Source organism: Canis aureus, chromosome 5, assembly GCF_053574225.1.
Source record: "Canis aureus isolate CA01 chromosome 5, VMU_Caureus_v.1.0, whole genome shotgun sequence".
Taxonomy (NCBI): Eukaryota; Metazoa; Chordata; class Mammalia; order Carnivora; family Canidae; genus Canis; species Canis aureus.
The window spans coordinates 28,639,432-28,657,725 of record NC_135615.1 but is presented as its reverse complement, the minus strand read 5'-3'; the positions used below and the strand labels follow the sequence as shown (position 1 = coordinate 28,657,725).

At 37.6% G+C, this 18,294-nt stretch overlaps 1 long non-coding RNA gene across 2 annotated transcripts; it reads left to right on the top strand.

Moving 5' to 3' along the window:
• Positions 1-3,471: 3,471 nt before the first annotated feature.
• LOC144313368 (uncharacterized) lies at positions 3,472-18,053 on the top strand. Of its 2 annotated transcripts, XR_013379027.1 has the most exons (4): positions 3,472-4,155; positions 14,999-15,074; positions 15,841-15,918; positions 17,180-18,053. It is a non-coding gene; the product is annotated as an uncharacterized LOC144313368 (long non-coding RNA). The 2 variants fall into 2 exon arrangements; XR_013379026.1 differs by lacking the exon at positions 17,180-18,053 and having other exon boundaries at positions 3,473-4,155; positions 15,841-17,171.
• The last annotated feature ends 241 nt before the right edge of the window (positions 18,054-18,294 follow it).

Here is an 18,294-nt window from a genome sequence, read left to right as displayed (position 1 = left end):
CATAGTTCCCCAAATTTCTCCAATAAAGAGGTATCATTATAAAGGAAGGAAAATGTGGGGCACCTGGGTGGCTCAGTTGGTTGAGTGTCTGACTCTTGGTTTCAGCTCAGGTCATGACCTCAGGGCTGTGAGATCAAGTCCCACATCAGGCTCTGTGCTCAGCTGGGAGTCTGTTCAAGATTCTTTTGCTCTTCTTTCTGCTCACTCTTTTTCACTCTCTCTAAAATAAATCAGTAAATCTTTAAAAAATAGAAAGTAAGGAAAACATATAGGTTATGGAAGTGAACATTTATCTGAAGTTGAAATCCATTATTATTTGTATAAGCTTTATTGATTAAATTGATCTTTGAGAATATGAGTAACACTTGTGATTTAAGTGTTCATAGTAAGCAAGCCTTACTAAATATAGTTTCCAATATCATATATAGACATATACATGGTGCTTTAATACTTTATAGATTATAAAGTGCCTATCCAGGGATGATATTATTTTGTTCTTAGATAACCATGTGTTCAGTGGTATTATATCCATTTTATGGGAGCAAAAGAAGGCTGGAATATTTTGATAATCTGTTCAAGGTCTTGAAGCTGGTCATTCCATGCCTCCTGACTCTGGTACCACCCAGGCTATTCCCATGTTGCCCAGTTGGGTTTGCTCTATAAAGTCATGTTGGGGGTATCTCAGTCTGCTGTATATCATGTCACTATGGCATTCTAGAATATCAGGTTTGATCCTTTTTTCAGGTAGGATGTGGAGTAGGATAATATCTGCCTTTGGTTAAAGTTTACTATGGGATAATTAGTTGCTTTGCAAATTTTGTTTCCTATTCTTTTTCCATTTTTAAGCCTTTGTTCTTTGAATTTAGAGAGGTTTACTGAAAATCATAGCCTGTGTCAGCTAATCTAATGGAAATTGCCATTTGTTAGAGTTTTAAAGGGAGATGTGTGTCGATAACAGGTGGGTTGAGTGGTAGGATCCCAAGGACAAGTTTAAAGTCAGAGGAAAAGGCTTAGTGTCCTCTTCACCAGCTAAATTTCTCCACCTTGAGATTTTCCTGTAAAGAGATAAAGCCTAAATTTTGGCATGGTTGGAATTATCTGGAGGGCTTGTTAAAACCCACATTGCTATCCCTTCCCCACTCATCCCCTACTCTGCACCAGAATTACTGATTCAAGGAGGTTCAGGGTGGAGCTTGAAAATTTGCATTTCTCCTAAGTTCACAGGTGATATCAGGTGAATCAGGTGATGCCACCAGCCTCAGGACCCCAATGTACAAATCAGTATTGTACAAGTTTCAGGATGGTTCTTCTTACACAGGAGCAGTTAAGGATACAAAGATGAATAAGGAGATCATATTGTGGAACAATGGAAGGCAATGCACAAATAATTATAGAACAATGTGGCAAAGGCTGTAGTAAATATGTGTGCTCAGAGGAGTTTGTAATTAATACTGACTTGAGGAAATGGAAGAAGACTTTATAGAAGCAAATTTGTGCTGCATTTGAAGGGAGAGTAGAGGGTTCACCAGGTGGGAGAGAGAATTCCGAGTAGAGAAAACAGGACAAGCAAAGGCACAGAGCCTGAAAATGCACAGTACGTTAGGCAGTAGAGACCCACAGGATTTGGGTAGGATTGTTTAATATTACCTTTGTGTTTGTTGAATATTTTCAGCAAATTTACCCAAGACTGTTGATCTGTTCCTCCTCATACAACATTATCATCTTTTTCCACTCTATTTGAATCTCAGCTGTTCTTCCTGGAAAGCAGAAGAAAAGTCATGAGCATAAATGGTCTTGATCTCAAACCTGGGATGATTAATTAGAATCTTTAATATGCATTACACATTCCTTGTGAAACTAGCACATGTCTAAATGCTACCCAAATACCTAATTGAAAAGTTCAATGAATTCACTCATTTGGCACTGCCTAATTAAAAAAAAGCTTATAATTTTCAAAATTCTCTCTTTTTAAGCAGAATTTAATCAAATTTAGACAAAAAAAAAAAAAAAAACAACAACAGGGCTATCAAAAATTTTTTTTCAACTTCCAAAGCACTGAGGTTTCTAGAATAAATACTGCCTCTGGGTAAAATGAATTATTGTTATTTGAAATCTGAAGCAATGCTCAGAAGTAAATATTCTCTACATAGCCTCTTTCTGTAAATACCAGACTCATACTTTAATTTATAACAATAATGAAATATGCAGTAACCTATCTTGTAAGTGTTCCAGGTTACTTGCCTGATTTAAAAAACTGGTTTTAGTTGTTTTTTTGTTTAGTCAACTGAAAGGAAGATGTGATGGCTTTCTGAGGAACAACACCTGGTAGGTGCCCGAGATTTCGGCAGAGCTGCTCGGAAATGGTGAGCACTGCTGCCAAGAAAATCCAATATGAGTAATTCAATACTAGCTTCCTGGCTAATGAGTTTATGTACAAATTTTAAAATATGGGCTTCAAGGACCGTATTCTTTGTTCTGAAGACTCTCAGAAACTTGCTTGCCAGGTATTGCTATAGGTCAGTTAGAATTTTATAATTGCAGAATGGCATTTAGGAAAGTCTGGGCTACACATCTGTGAAAATAATTAGGTAAATTTACTTTGTCAAAAAGAGTGTAGACTACATGACATGTAAGATCCATTTCACCTTGAAGATTTTTATCATTTTATGACTAAGAAAGCATTTTGAGTTCAAGGATTTATTTTTTGAAAAAGTTTTAACAAAACCTTTTAAACAAAGAAGGGACGATCATCTGTGTGTAAGAGTTAAGTGACCATTCTGTTTCATGCCCTGGGTGACACATAGTAGGTTCTCAAGTAAATATTTAGCTTGGCTGGTTGAATTTTCTTCATAGCTTGCTTCAATGATGTTGATGTTTCTGATGACTTTAAAAAAGGACATTTCAGAGATGTTCCTACATAAGCAAACAAATTGGATTTCTCATTTAAATGATCTGGAAAGTAAACGATTTTCCCACATTATATACAGTTCATTATATATATATTGTTTAGCCCTTAAAATGATTTTCTTCCTAAACTCTTTATAAAATTGATTCTTTTTTTGTGAAAAAGTTTCAGAAAAATAAGCTTGAGTTCTAAGTTCTAAAAAAGCTTCCTTTCAGAAGTGATTGGAGTGCCACATGTATTATGTCTATTATGACATTGTAATGAATAAGCGGAAGGGTGGTCACTTTATTGACTTTTGATTTGACTTTTTTTTTTCAGATTTAATCCCATGGTTTCACTTGCTTCCATACAGATAAAGAGCTCTACTCATTTTTGCCTATGAAAGTGCATTGGTGAGATTTTACGAACATGAGAGGGGAAATCGCAGCATTTTGAGACCTGAGGCGAAGCTCTCAAAGAATGGAAAAGTTTGTCCTGTCCTAATTGGTTCAGCCAGGCATAACCCCAACCTTCTGCTGGCAGTGTTCCAGAACTGAAAATCATCTTTCCCTTTTCTGACATCAGCCATTCATGACATGAGATATTTTATGACATCACACTAACTTGCAAGGGTTGCAAGGAATATTTTGTTGGACATAAGAAGTGATCTTGGCTTATGTATTCATCTTTAGTCTTGACTGAGCCTGATCAAATGCTAAGGGCTTATCTTCCCTTGATAAATGTGGTGCAGGGACCAATTTACCACCAGGGAAGCCCAGGGAATAGCTTGTGGGTTTTATAATGAGACAAAGGGCACTCATCAATATTATTGGATGGCGAACATAAGACCCAAAGAACGAGAAGGAGGAAAAGAGGAGGAAGAAGAGGAGTCAATTGAATTTCCTTCCATATTACCAAGATTGAGCACTGTTTCTATGGAAAACCACCTTAAATAACAAAAGTGGCCTTGTCCAGGACGTATGAATGGGGCTTATTGTGTGATTGAAATTTCTTTTCATCTTAACAGCTGTGGCATTAAAAAGCATATAATGGAGTAGTTACCATACATTTTTACCACCAAGTCAAGTATTGCACTTCATACGTCGAAAACATTTATCACTTAATGAATCATGTTTTTTGTTTGTTTGTTTATTTTAAGTAGACATCACTACTCAGCGCTGAGCCAAATATGGGGCTTGAGCTCACCACCCTGAGATCAAGACCTGGAGCTGAGATCTAGAATTGGACGCTCAACTGACTGAGCCACACAGGTGCCCCTAATGAATTATGTTTACATATAATGAACAATAAGTCATTTTTTATGTGAAAAGCAAGAGGCACAAGCTACTTGCTTTTTCCTTGACTCTATCCAAAATACGCTATCTGAGATGTTTTCAAATGGTGTAATTAACGTAGGTCACTGCGGTCTCAGGGAAATACTGATAGACTATTCCTTTAATAAAATGAAATACACAAATCCATAAAGAAGCATGGACAGAAATTATTTCTCTAATAATGTGAAACAGAATGGCAATCATAACTAACTGGTTAGAACTTGTTAATTGCCTATAATTTGTTTAATCAAATCATCGACCATCTCTTTATAGATTTAATGAGACCTATAGGGCATATTGGAAGGATATATTGGTACAAAGGTTTTCTGGGTCAGTAGATGCTTTTTTTTTTTTTAAATTTTTTTTTATTTATTTATGATAGTCACAGAGAGAGAGAGAGAGAGGCAGAGACACAGGCAGAGGGAGAAGCAGGCTCCATGCACCGGGAGCCTGATGTGGGATTCGATCCCGGGTCTCCAGGATTGCGCCCTGGGCCAAAGGCAGGCGCCTAACCCCTGCGCCACCCAGGGATCCCAGTAGATGCTTTAATGCAATATTTTTGCTGTCATGGTAATGAATTGGCAAATACAAACTGTGCTTTAGTTGGATTATTTGAAATCCCCTAAACCAGACCTGAGTGGGACATAATCCTAAAGACATTTGACAACATGGTTTAAAGACCCAATGATGAAATTTGGTTCCCAGAGTGCTACTCCTCATATTTCCTGTTTGTTTTATGCACAGCTACTTTCTGATCTTCCTAATATGCTTGAAGTAAGACAACTGGTTATATCTATCTTTAAGCATAATGTGCAATAGATGTCACTTGGCTATATAGTAGCCAAGTTCGTGTGAAGTGTGAAGTGTGCTATATAGTAGCCAAGTTCGTGTGAAGTGTGCTGATATTATTTGAAATTTGAAAGCAGTGTTTCAGGTTGTCCTGTTATAATTAAAAAGAGCATTGATTGCCATGGTCAAGAATGATAGCCACATTCTACAAAACACTGGAAAGAAAGAATCAGGGTCTCCTATTCAGCGAAAGAGTCATTTGTCCTAGAAAAGCTCAACATTTCTCTTGGATGATTTCAAAGACAGATGCTTCCATCCCTATAATCCAAAATTGTAAAAGTATATTTTGCATTTCATACTGTAAATTTATTGTAGCTCAAGTATCTCTGGGAAGGGAGAGTAGAAGGAACATCTCTCTTGGTCTTTGTGTACCAACATAACACTTTGCACTTAGTTGGTTCTCAATCATTGATCATTTGTTGTGACTTAATCTGCTGCTTTAGTAAAATTCCTCTATGGTTTTTTACTACCCATCGAACTGATGAAACATCAAATCAAGAAGAAAGAAAATAGGCTTAAGAAACATTAGGGGTTGTGGGATAACACTGAAAAACTTAATTAGAATATATATATATAAATCAGTGGTTCTCAAATTTTTTGGTGTCAAGGTTCCTTGACCCTCTTAAAAATTACTAAGAACCCCAGGGTGTTTTTTCTCTAAATGTGTTGTGTACGTGATACTTATTCTACTAGAAGCTAAGAAAGGCTCATTAAAAATAACCACAACAAATCTATTGTACACTGAAAAACCATATGTCTTATGAAAAATAACTATTTTCCAAAACAAAATGAGTGAGAAGAATGATCTTATTTTATATTTTTATACATCTCTTTAAAGAAAATATCTGAATTCTCAAGTCTGCTTCTGAGCTCTGTCTGTGTGGGCTCATACTCACATGTAGCAGGGGAAGGAGAAGAATTCTGATCCCCCTGAAAGGATCTTGGAGACTCTGGAGTTCATCAGACCACACTTGGAGAACTGCTGGCATACTTAACAGCAGAATTTCAAGTGTGAACACCATAGTGAGAAATCATGCAAAACTTGATCTACTTGGGGGTGTCAGAGTGGCTCTGTCAGTTAAGTGTCTGTCTTGGGCTCGGGTTATGATCCCAGGATCCTGGGGTCAAGTCCCACATTGGGTTCCCTGCTCAGCAGCGAGTCTGCTTCCTCTGCTCCTCTCTCCTGCTGTGCTCTCTCTCGCTCTCTCTCTCAAATAAATAATCAAATTCTAAAAAAAAAAAAAAAAAAACAACAAACTTGCTCTACCTGTCCACAGGATTGTTATTGGCTTCATAGGTCAATAGAGTTTTGTACAATTATATGATATGGTTCTCCTGATTAGCTCCTGGAAGGTTTGTTTTTGCCTATAGTTGCATTCACAAAACTTAGGTTAATTTTGCCAACCACTTGTCCTCCAGCTAAAGAAACAGACTGATCCTTAGAAGATATTACCATCTGTACTTACCATTGTGTTAATTATCGTCCTGCAATCTCCAGAAATGTTTGTTGGTCTATCATTTTAGAAAATGACACAGCTACATTGGCCCCACAGCTAAGATTTTCCTCCCCACTGACACCTCTGCCCTGATGAACTGATGTCGATTTGTCTCACTCTTCACCTCACTGTTGTGATAGATGATGATGAGTGGGTTGATATATAGTTGAGTCTGGTTACATATGATCAGGATAGTGAAATCCCAGAGGTAACTATTCAGTTTATAGATAGTTTTATGAAGACACTCTTCAGACCTTGTCTATTGCCTTGAAACGGAAGCATCAAAAAATGTCAGTTATACTTGGGGATTGGAAGTCCCAGGGCTTGCCACCAATGGAGCAGGTTGCAAATCTTATAATGATTTTGTCAACATTTACTGATGAAAATTGTTTTCTTTAATTTACCTACTGCTCAGCTCACTGTAATGCAAAAGGCCCTAGAGAATTGTATGTACACATACATAGCTTTCATGGTATTGGAGATTCTAAAAAGGTTTTGGAAAACCTAAAAGTGTAAAAGAAAGAATAGAAATGTTAGACTGTATATATCACAATTTCTAAAGCAAATTTCCTTTATCCAATAGAATTATGAACCAATTCTATAGGATAATGCCAATTCTAAGTGGCAATCTGCCTTTTGAGATATGGAATTTAATCTTAGGTACTCAGTACATAATTGTTGAACAAATGAATGTATTAGTTGATTAGCTATAAAGTGAAGTTTCCTTGTTCTACAGAGTCTGTGAAGGTGGAAATAAAACTGGTCTGTAACTTGTGTAGTTCACCAGAGAGTTGTTTTTGTTTCGACTATCATTTTTAAATCAGAAGATATTTAATGGTGATTCTATGGAGAGCTATTTCTTTGAATATTTCATAATGGCAGTTATGTTGTTTGGCAGACTTCTACTGAATATCTGCTCTACCTCTCATGTGCCAGACACTGCTTTGGAGCTACCAAAGTAAAGAAAGATAAGGGAAAGTCCAGTCCCTTATTTTCTAGACTCCAGAGGCTTATGGGTCTAGGAGAGAGGTCAGCAATGGGAGAAGTGCTGTAAAAGAGGCAGGCATAAAGCACTCTGGGAAAACAAAGGACAATATGCTCGTCTTCCCTGGCAGGTCAAGGAAGACTTTCTAGAAGGAGAAATGTGGTAACTGAATCTTGGCACAGAGGAGCCAAGCAGTAAAACCCTATATATATAACCCTATACAAGGTTTACTCTTGGATCTATCTGTCAGAATAAACCACGGGCTTAGAGTGAAGAAATATCCTTGGAGCATCAGTCAGAACTCATTTGTAAATGGCAGAAACCTAATACCACCTTGTTCATGCAAAAAGAGAATGTATTGGCTCATAGAGTGGGAAGTCTAGTTTCAGGGAAACTTTATTCAAAGATTTAAAGGTCCTCGGTGGGCTCTTGCTTTCTCCTTTTGGCCCTGCTTGTTGCTCTTATTTTTTTCTACTTCAGATAGGTTTTCTGCTCATAACAGAGGAGATAGCTATCAACAGTCTCTCATTCACATCTACCTCTTGACCAAGAGGCTTCAGTTCAAACAACCTCAGTGATAGACCCCTACTGTCATTGGCCCATTCCCATGGTGGAGGCTTTGAGTATTTGATTTGCAGTTTGAGCAAAGTTGCATTAGACTGGGGGAGGAGCACTGCTCTGAAGAAATGACTGGGATACGTGTGGTGGTGCAGAAGGTGGGGTGGCTAAACAAAGAGCAATTGCCCACAACACGAGACAAATTTGATTTAATTGCCTTGAATTTGGCAAGGATCTTTCTTAGCATTGGGACTGGTTTTTCCCCAAGTTTATTTACACATTTACCTAAATAGTCTTATGTTTTTCCAGGTTTTTTAGAAGCTTTTGTGTTTTTTTCAAAAAATTTTTTAGAGGCTTTTGTTTTATTTCAGGAAGTATAACCCTCTCAAGGAAGATAGCAGCTGAGAGCTTTCTTTAAGGGTTTATACAAATCATGGCATAACTCAAACACTTTTATGCAGCTAAGGTTTGGTCGAGCAAACAAGACAAGAAATTCCAGCAGGCGGGATATGTGAAAGAGGGAGACAGTGGTTCTTCTCATTCGCTCTTCTGCCCTGGTGAAGATGGCAAGGAGTGTTCTTGTGGATGTTTGATGACTAGATGTTGGACTCTCTGTTCCCCTCATCAGTGACTGTCTCATCTCATACAAAGCCCAGATTGTGGGTCTTTCATTACCCAAGTGATAGAATGTCCAGAGAAAGAGAGAGATCAAGGAGTAGGCTGGGCTGGGTACCCAGGGTCCAGCTAAAAGAGGAAGTCCATAATCACTGGAAATAATAAGCTGGAGATGACTGTAGATCATAGAATTCTTCTCAAGGAGGATGCTCGATGGGTAGAAGCTCTTGAGGCAAGGGTAAGGCTTATTATTATTATTTTTTTAAGGGTAAGGCTTAGATAGTGGCTAAACAGTGTTCAAAAGGGTGAATCTGGTTAACTGTACAGCTCTGCATTTGCTGAATGAGGATGTGAATTTGGAGGCTGGAGATTTCACAGTGCTCAGCTTCTCACCTGGATAAATACTGACCAAATATTTACAGAGTATTAGTTTGAGACACCGGGTCATTAACCTTTCTGAAGCACTCACGTGGCTCAGGCAAACCACGTACAGTTCTGATCCAGGGCCACTTCCTGTTTGGGTGCCATTTGTAAAATTATTAGTACCGCAGTTGGTTATGGGGCCCTTGTTTACTGGGCATTCATTCCCATGGTGAACTCAGGAAAACAAACCAAGCCTTCCCTTACCTGGCATTTTCATTAAAAGTTCCTGACAGCGTTCTTTAATTTGTGACTTTAGAAAACAACTAAAGTAATTACCTGCAAATACTAAAAACAACACAGGGTTGGGACTATTAATTTGGGGATATAAACACAACTAATTGCATGTGACTTTTGCAAGCATAATCTTGTTTAACTGCTGATGCTTTCTCTCTAGGGTGGGACCTTTTATCGATGGCTGGTCAGAATCTGAAGTCCTTTCAGATTGGTATTGTGCTCTTCTTGGGTGCCATTTTGTCCTTGTCATTTATTCCCAAGCGTTGTATCTTCTCTAACTCATAAAGAACTAAAATAATTATAATAGGATAATGATTTGCCACCTTTTTTTACTGTTATTGCCATTCCTGTTTTTTTTTTTTTTTTTTTTTTTTTTTTAATGCACTCCACAGGTCTGGAGGTTGCATTACTCTATATTTGACTTTAATTTTCTTAGGTGTGTTTCTTGTTTTGAGTTCTTGTGCTGTTTTTAAGGCTGTATTTTCTTTTTGGTGATCTATGCTAATGGCTGCTCTTAGGTGTTCTGAAACTGCTAAGATAGTGGCTTTTCAAACTTTTTTGACCACAACCCACAGAAATTCGTTTTACATTGTGCCCAGTACACACATTCACATATAACTGAAACACAAGTTTCTTAGAACAATACCACCCTTATTGCAAATGGTGCAGTCTTATTCTATTCTATTCTATTCTATTCTATTCTATTCTATTCTTTCATCCCATTTCTAAGGACACATCTCATAAAGCCCCAAGTTGAGGGACTGGGTGGATGATGTCATTTCCTCTAGGTAGGCTGACAATATCTGTGGTCTCCCAGTGATTCAACTGACTCCTTTCTACTCACCAGACTGGAAGGGATTATTTATATATTCCTTGGGAGAAGGTGGTTAATCAGTTAGAGATGCCATTTGAAAGACAGTTTCCCAGAAAAGTAGGACTCAAATAGGTTAGTTCTCTTTACTCTTTTCCAAATTGTTTTTCTCACCGCTGAACTCATAGGTGACCTTTTAGAGTCAAACGCTATTTGCTCAATATTATTCTGATAATCATCAGAGCAGCTCATTATTATTCAAATATAGTTGTACTGATGTACCAATTGTTTACAAAAACATCATTATGATCAACAAAAATTGGTTTCAAGTGGTTAGTCAACAAACAGTTCTCAGTCCTATTTGCCTCTGGCCAGATTTATAAACGTGATAGCTTCTTGAAAGTTTGTATGTTTTTCTTCAGCTTTTTCATACTTGTCAAAGGTCAATGTTATCAGTTGTTTGAGTTTCATTATGTCTAAGGTGATTAGAGAAACTCTCCAGATCCCTCTGTGGCAGGGACTGCTAATGCCCACCCAAAGCGCATCCCCCTATTCCTTAGCAAAAGAATTTTGATTTTGTCCAGAGTAGCAATGAGTCCAGCTAAAAACATTCATTTCCTCAGCCTCCCTTGCATCTGGGTTGGTCACATGATATGATTCTGGTCAATGAGGCACAAACTGAGGATTTCTAGGAAGAGTTTTTGCTTTCCTGAGGCAGGAACTACTATGTCATGCCCCTCCTGCTTGGAACATGGAAATTCCTGGATGTTTAGCAGTCATCTTGCACACAAGGTAACAAATATCAGGATGAGGATCTACAAGCTAAATGTCATTGCACAGATCTGTAGAAAAAGTCTAGATCCCTAATGGCAGCACAGAGCTGTGGCACCAGCTGTGGATGGTCCTCTTGCAGATTTCTGGTTATATGAGGAAGACATTAAGGCCTTAATTTTTAATGTATATATAAAAGCTTGTTGGCTTTATTTTATAGAGCAGTTTTAAGTTCATAGAAACTTCCCATATGCTCCCTGCCCTTGTACATGCACAACTCCCTACACTATCAACAGTCCCCACCAGGTGGTATGCTTCTTGTGGTTGATGAACCTACCCTGACACGTCATCATCACCCAGAGTCCATAGTTTACATTAGGGGCACTCTGGGTGTTGTACATTCTGTGGGTTTGGACAAATTTAAAATAACATATATCCACCATTACATTATCCTACAGAGTCGTTTCACTGCCCTAAACCCCCAACTTTTTATGCCAGATTTTTCTGTGGCCTGTAATCAAGTGACTACATAACCAATTTCCTTTATGATTTTTAGGTTTCTGTATTTATCTTATTCTTTGATGGAAATTTGATAACTACAATTACTATGATGACCATTGCAATGTCACTAATTAGAGCCAAAGCTATTTTACAGAGTAATTACTAATGAAAGTGCATCAATGTCTTTCTCTATAACATTCAAGTGAGAGAAGCTCCCTTTCCAAACTATCCCAACAGGGTTAAATGCTTTGAGAGTTATTAGTCTGTCATTTTTTGACTTGCCTCCAAAAATTAAATAGCAATGACTGCATGGAGAGTAGGGCTAAAACAAGTGATTACCTGATCTAGAAATAGCATTTTCAATCTTTAATGGGTCATTTTAGATAGACTGTCCACCATCAAGTTCAGATAGTTTTTGGGAGTGTCCTGGGTCTGAACAGGTAAGCAAGAGATTCTATGAGGTTGAGCTTGTCTCAAGATTTAAAGATTTTATTCAGGGTAAGGGAAGCCATTTTATGATAGCTTTCCTTAGAACACTTTTGAGGCTGTTTCTGTTTGAAAGGAGTGGAAAAAAAAAGCATGAGTGGTGGTGTAAGAAACCTTAGTCAAACCTTTGTTTCTGCCACTTGCCCTTTGGGAACTCAAGATAGAACTTTTCAGAGAAATGTGTCTTGATTTTTCTACTCCTCGGATGCATTAGTTTTTGTTTTTGTTTTTTTATGATGGGTAAGGATAAGTCAAGTTAAATAGTGTATAACAGTGACGTCCAAGAGAATTATAATGTGAGCCACATTGTAATTTAAATTTTCTGATAGTCACATTAAAAAGGCAACATAAAACAGTTGAACTTAATTATAATAATGTATTTTATTTAACAGGACACAACCAACATATCATTATAACATGTAATGAATCACCATAAAAATTATTCATAGATATTTACATTGTTTTGGACATTGAACCCTATGTATATTTTATTTTATTTTATTCTATTTTATTTTATTTTATTTTATTTTATTTTATTTTATTTTATTTTATTTTTGAACCCTATGTATATTTTATAGTCATGGCACGTCTCACTTTGGACTAACCACATTTCAAATACTCCAACCCATGTGACTACACAATTGATAAGCAGGTCATTTTTATTTTCCAAAGAAGGAATTTCTGCTAAAGCTATGGAGAGCTTGCATATTTGGGAGTTCCTGACTTGGGAAGGTAATTGTGGTATCTTAACAGTTTCTATTGCTTAATGCACTTTTGTAACAGAGTGGCTTATAGGACACAGTGATTTCCTTCCTGTTCCTGTAACCCTATCTTTATTTTCTCTGCAGTACAATTAAGATTGTGCCTATTAGTCTTCCTCAAATTAATGAGATGCTCCCTTTCGCCCCTAGATTAGATATGAATCTTTCCTTGGACAGTCATTTTGTGTTCAGATGAAAGAGTAAGTTGCTTCCCCCCAACCCCGCCTTAAAAATAAATAATTTCTGAGCATATGACAATGGCTGTCATACTTACCCTTGTGAGAGTAAATATTTGAAAGTCACATGGAAGAGTTGATGTTTACAAGCCAGATAATGTCCACCACCTATTAAAATCTGCACAGTTAAGGCAGAAACATGATTTTATAACATTTTCCTCCAGTTTGTGCTGAACCAAATCTTGAAAGAAACTCAAAGCATTTTACACATAGCACATAGTTTATAGTGCAGTGAGCCTGAGGGAAATTCAGAGCATAAACATGACACATGTCTTTTTTTTTTAAAAAAAGATTTTATTTATATGAGAGAGAAAGAGAGACAAGGAACAGGGGGAGGGACAGAGGAAGAGGGAGAAAGAGACTCCCCGCTGAGCAGGGAGCCTGACATGGGATCCCAGGACTCTGGGATCATGATCTAAGTTGAAGGCAGATCTTCACCGAATGAGTCACCCAGGTGCCCCATGGCACACATCTTTTACAGAAGAAACTTCCATTTTGCTGAATCTTTATTAAGTTTTTAAATAAAGATTTTTAAAATTTATTTATTTGGGAGAGAGAGAAAGGGAAGGAGAGAGAGAGAATCTCAAGCAGACTCTGTGTGGAGTATGGAGGCCGATGCAGGGCTTCATCTTATGACCCTGAGATCACGACCTGAGCACAAATCAAGAGTCAGATGCCCAACTGTCTGAAGCACCCAGGTGCCCCATGTTTCCATCATTTTTTAGTGTTGTCTAGATGCCAAAGGTCTCCATCAGTAAGAAGAAGAGAAAGTCCCTCCACCAGGTCAGTGTTATAGAATAGAATGAACACAGTACGGCTGAAGAAGACCTTGATTTTTTTTTTTTAAGACCTTGATTTTGACTCCCATGCTGGCACTTTCTAGCTATGTGACTTTAGGCAAGTCCTTTCACCTCCTCCATGTATAAAATAATGGTAGAATAATGAAATGCTATCTGCCACAAAGCTGAACACTTGGAAGACAGATCCCACCTTTCTTTTGGGCATCTCCAGTGCTTCACATCAATCCTTGAAATGCAATGATTGAGCAGATCTATTTTCTGAGTGAACATACCAAGTGAAATGTTTTGTGTAAAATTATAGGTAACTTTTGAACAAAACTGGTTAGAACTGTGTGGATCCCCTTATACACGGATTTTTTTGAAACAGTACCATAAATGCATTTTCTCTTCCTTATGATTTTTTAAATGACATTTTCTTTTCTCTAGCTTACTTTATTGGGAGAATATGGAGTATAATACATATAACATACACACTATGTGTCCATCAACTTTTTTTTCATGGATAAGGCTTCTGATCCACAATAGGCTATTAGTAGTTAAGTTTTGGGTGATTCGAAAGTTATATGCTGATATTCAACTATGTGTGGGTGGCTGGTGCCCCTACCCCCCACTTTGTTCAAGCATCAACTGTACTTGTAAACTTCAAAATGTTATACTATTGTATTTTCCTTACTTTGTTTCTCTCTAAGGTCACTCCTATGAGGCAGGTCGAAAACAACAAATAGGGAGTTTTGTGCTCTTAAGAGAGAACAAAACTTTAAGAGAGAAACAGAAAAATAAAATGGTTTTGAAATTGGGGTTATCTTATTACCTAAGCCTTTGATTATAATAGTGTGGAGAGAAATCTGGGGTAAGGAATATGGTTTATGGTCATATTTCATACACTGAGAAGAAATGGTTTGCTTCTTGGAGTATGTATGCTTTCATTTAAGACTACATGAAAAAGAAGTTTATTGGATAAATGCCTTTTTAGAATGTTCATATAACAACTGAATTAGTAACCCAACCTAAGTTGGCAATATGGACTCTTAGAAATCCTTGGGGGACCCACATTAATGAGTAGATAAGAGTGATTTGTTGTTAGCACATTCATTGTTTCCATTCTACACTGGACATCAGTCATTTGGCCCATTTTTCAAAGACCCACTTGAATTGTCTGAACCTATGAACTTCCTGAAAGTCTAGCCACCAAACTCCATTAGGAGAGTCAATGACCGCTCAACTAAAGGGTATTTATTTTGTTCCTTCCCTCAGTGCAAGTCTCCTCCAACCAAGACTAACAGATGAATTTCCTTTCAAGAGGCCATGGACAAGAAAATTTCGTGCCACCGTGAGATAATTATTCTAATTGGTTAAAATCACTTTGGAATTTGCTTGTCTTCTTATTAGTATAGAGACCAGACTGGAGCTTCATTAAGAAAATTGTGTTAAAATTCAGACAGGCATCAGGATGGACTGTGTCTTTGTATAGCAAACTCTTTACAGATAACTCAAATAATAGTGTATATGAGAAGACAAGTTTGTTTCAAGTATCTAAAGTATTGTGCAAGGTGATCCATACAGAGACACAATGACAGATTAACTACAAATCTCTCCCCTTTATTGATCAAAATGGGTTCCTTAAGGACTTGCAACAGAAATCATCCCAGCTTAGTTTGATTGCCTCTTGAACTTGAAATTAATAAAATGGCACTTAAAAAAAAAAAGTCACCCTTGGAGACATCCATAATTAATGACTTATTTCCTGACATACTACAGAATTTATCCAAAGTAAGCCTTTATTGTGATCTTTAATACAAGGTGCCAGAGGTATAGGCCAGAGACAAAGAGCCCATCTTACCATATCTGTGTATATGGGTCTATTCTAGAAAGAAAGTTTGACAACATAGGCTTCTCAGTGTGTGAGAAGAAGAGCAACAGCTGCTGGTTACTGGTTAGTGGCTAATTTTGGTACACCAAACAGTTTATTTGGTACTTTATGTGTGTGATGATGATGAAGATGAGACTTGCCATTTATTGAGTATATTCCAAGTATGAGCATTTTACTAAAAGCTGCAAGAGCCATTTAAGGTAAAATTCTTATTCCCGTTTTACAGATGAAGAGAGGCTTTGAAGAAAAATTCACTGCTCAAGATCAAAATCTAGTGAACCGTAGATCTGAAATTTGAATCAAGGTGAGCCACTGCACTGCAGAGATGTCACACTAGAACAAGCTAAGGTCCATTTCTGTCCCTGAATCCATACTTCGTATATAACTTAAATGTAACTCCAATTCTTCATCTTCTTGTTCTCATTTTGAGATGAACTTGACTTTAGCTTGGAAATGACACTGCATTTATAATGATATCCAGCCATCTAAACTATGTCTGACCCATAGTAGATGCAAAAGAATTATTTGTTAAATGAATATTCAGCCACATTTTGGGGTAGTGGCCAGCCATGGGTGAGAAGAATGTGCATTGAAGACCATCAGGAACAAGTATCATAATTAAAAGCAAACTGTTGTCATTATTTTAAATAATCCATTGCATTTCCTGGGGAAGGCCTGGTTAAGCAAGGGGCAAATTGCAAATATCATTAGGAAATTATTCATAGTAAGCAAAGGAATATACTTAAGGAATGAGGCGCTGTGTGTTTTTCCATTTGGTGATAGACAAAAATCAGTATTTAGGCTTCTCATTTAGAATTCACTGAAATGAAAACATAATCCCAGTTAATTACTGTTCCCTAAGGTATCTGGTTGCACAATGTTTTATAAAATTAAAAGCTGTTAAGCGCACATGAAAAAAGCCCAAAACTTACTTTAGATGCAAAACATTAAAAAAAAAAAAAAGAAAGAAAATGAAGAAGGAAAAAAGAAAAAAACCAAACCCAAGTTGGCTCCTTGAATTCTTGTTATGTACGCCTGAATGATCTGGGACCACAGAATGGGTGAGAGTTTGGGGCTATTAGAAGATTTCTTAGGCCTGATTTCCACTTAAAGGACTAAGTTGAACAAGAGGACCCAAAGAAGCAACTCTGAGGGTGAGTTTGTCATTTTGACCACTCAACTTGCCTGTCTTCCGGCTGATTTTAAAATTAGGAAGAGATACCCCACAGAGGCACAGTTGGATTTCACTCAGAGCAGACCGAGGCTTCTAGGTCTTCTTATTTCATGGTTATTTCTCTGAGGAATGAATGTGAGGCTTTTGGATTCATTAAGAGGTGGGTTAACGATCCTAACAGGAATGACCTTAGGATTATTAGGAAGCAAAATATATAGTTCAGTTTTTCCGAACAATGTGTTCAGAACACACATGTCTGCACGCCAATCTTTCTTATTTGTGTTCAGTCTACGTCAAGATGTATTCCTAGAGAAATGAATGGGGATTTGGGGTGAAGATGTCTGATTCAGGTTTTGCCTGAATGTTTCATAAACCCATTTGATTAATTTAGTCAAGCAGTCAACTCAGTTCGATGGAAGAAAGATCAGTGGAACTGAACAGGACTTCATTTGTTCTACATCTCCGGGGACATGGGTGACATTTTGAAGATACCACTTGAGGTTTGGTCTTGCTTATGCTTGTCCTATGAGGTGGCAGGGAGTTGTTGGGTCCCAATGCCTAGATGTGTGCTATGGCTGAGCCTATCAGCAACTGGCTTTGTGACCTTGGATAAGTCACTTCGCCTCTCTGAGCCAGTTTCCCCCATTTGTAGGGCACATGCAGTTGGCTGAGCTCCAGGATCACTTCCCACTTCCAATGTGTGATAGCTCTGGATGGCTGGGATTCTGTGAAAACAAAACAAAACAAAACAAAACAAAACAAAACAAAAAAAACTGGAAACCTGATAGGATACATGTGGTTCATGAAGTGCAGTGATTCACCGATGAAAAATGAAGACAGTAGAGCTACAATTCATCTAAATTACCTCCTTTGGGAGTATTTTTGCTAGTATATTTTCACTTGTAGCACTGTGATCTGAGGAAGAACCATATGTTGATTGAAGGAAACAGAATTTTGGGCATATGTTTTCACCCAGAATTTTTGATGAGTAGGACTTTTACTTAAGTTAGCATTTTACATGTTTGAATTTGAGAAGACGAAAACACCGAGTATTCACCACCTCCACTGCCAGCAATAAAACATTCTGTCATTGTGAAACAGAAGCAAGATCACAGCTTCCTTGTGTTCATTCTGCCGCGTGAAGACTCACACTGTGTTCCTCTTTCCATGGGATGTAGAGGAGAGGTCCAAGGCTTTGCGGCCAAGAACTTATGTTGGATTCCTGACTCCATCTATTGCTAATTTTCTTTTCTCATCTAAAATATGCTTATGGATAAACCTAACAGATTCAGTATGAGGATTAAGTGAAACAAAGTGTGTAAGGCACCTGTCAAGAACACATTTCAGTTCTTGCCTTCATCTCCCCCCCAAGAAATCTTCCATTCAGATTCTTCCAGTCTCCATGAATTTTCAACAGAGAGCCTCTATCCTGGTTGAGCAAATTGTTTTCGCTTCTCTGGGTACCACATAATATGCCCGCCCCCCATCCCGTCCTCAAATGCTTTT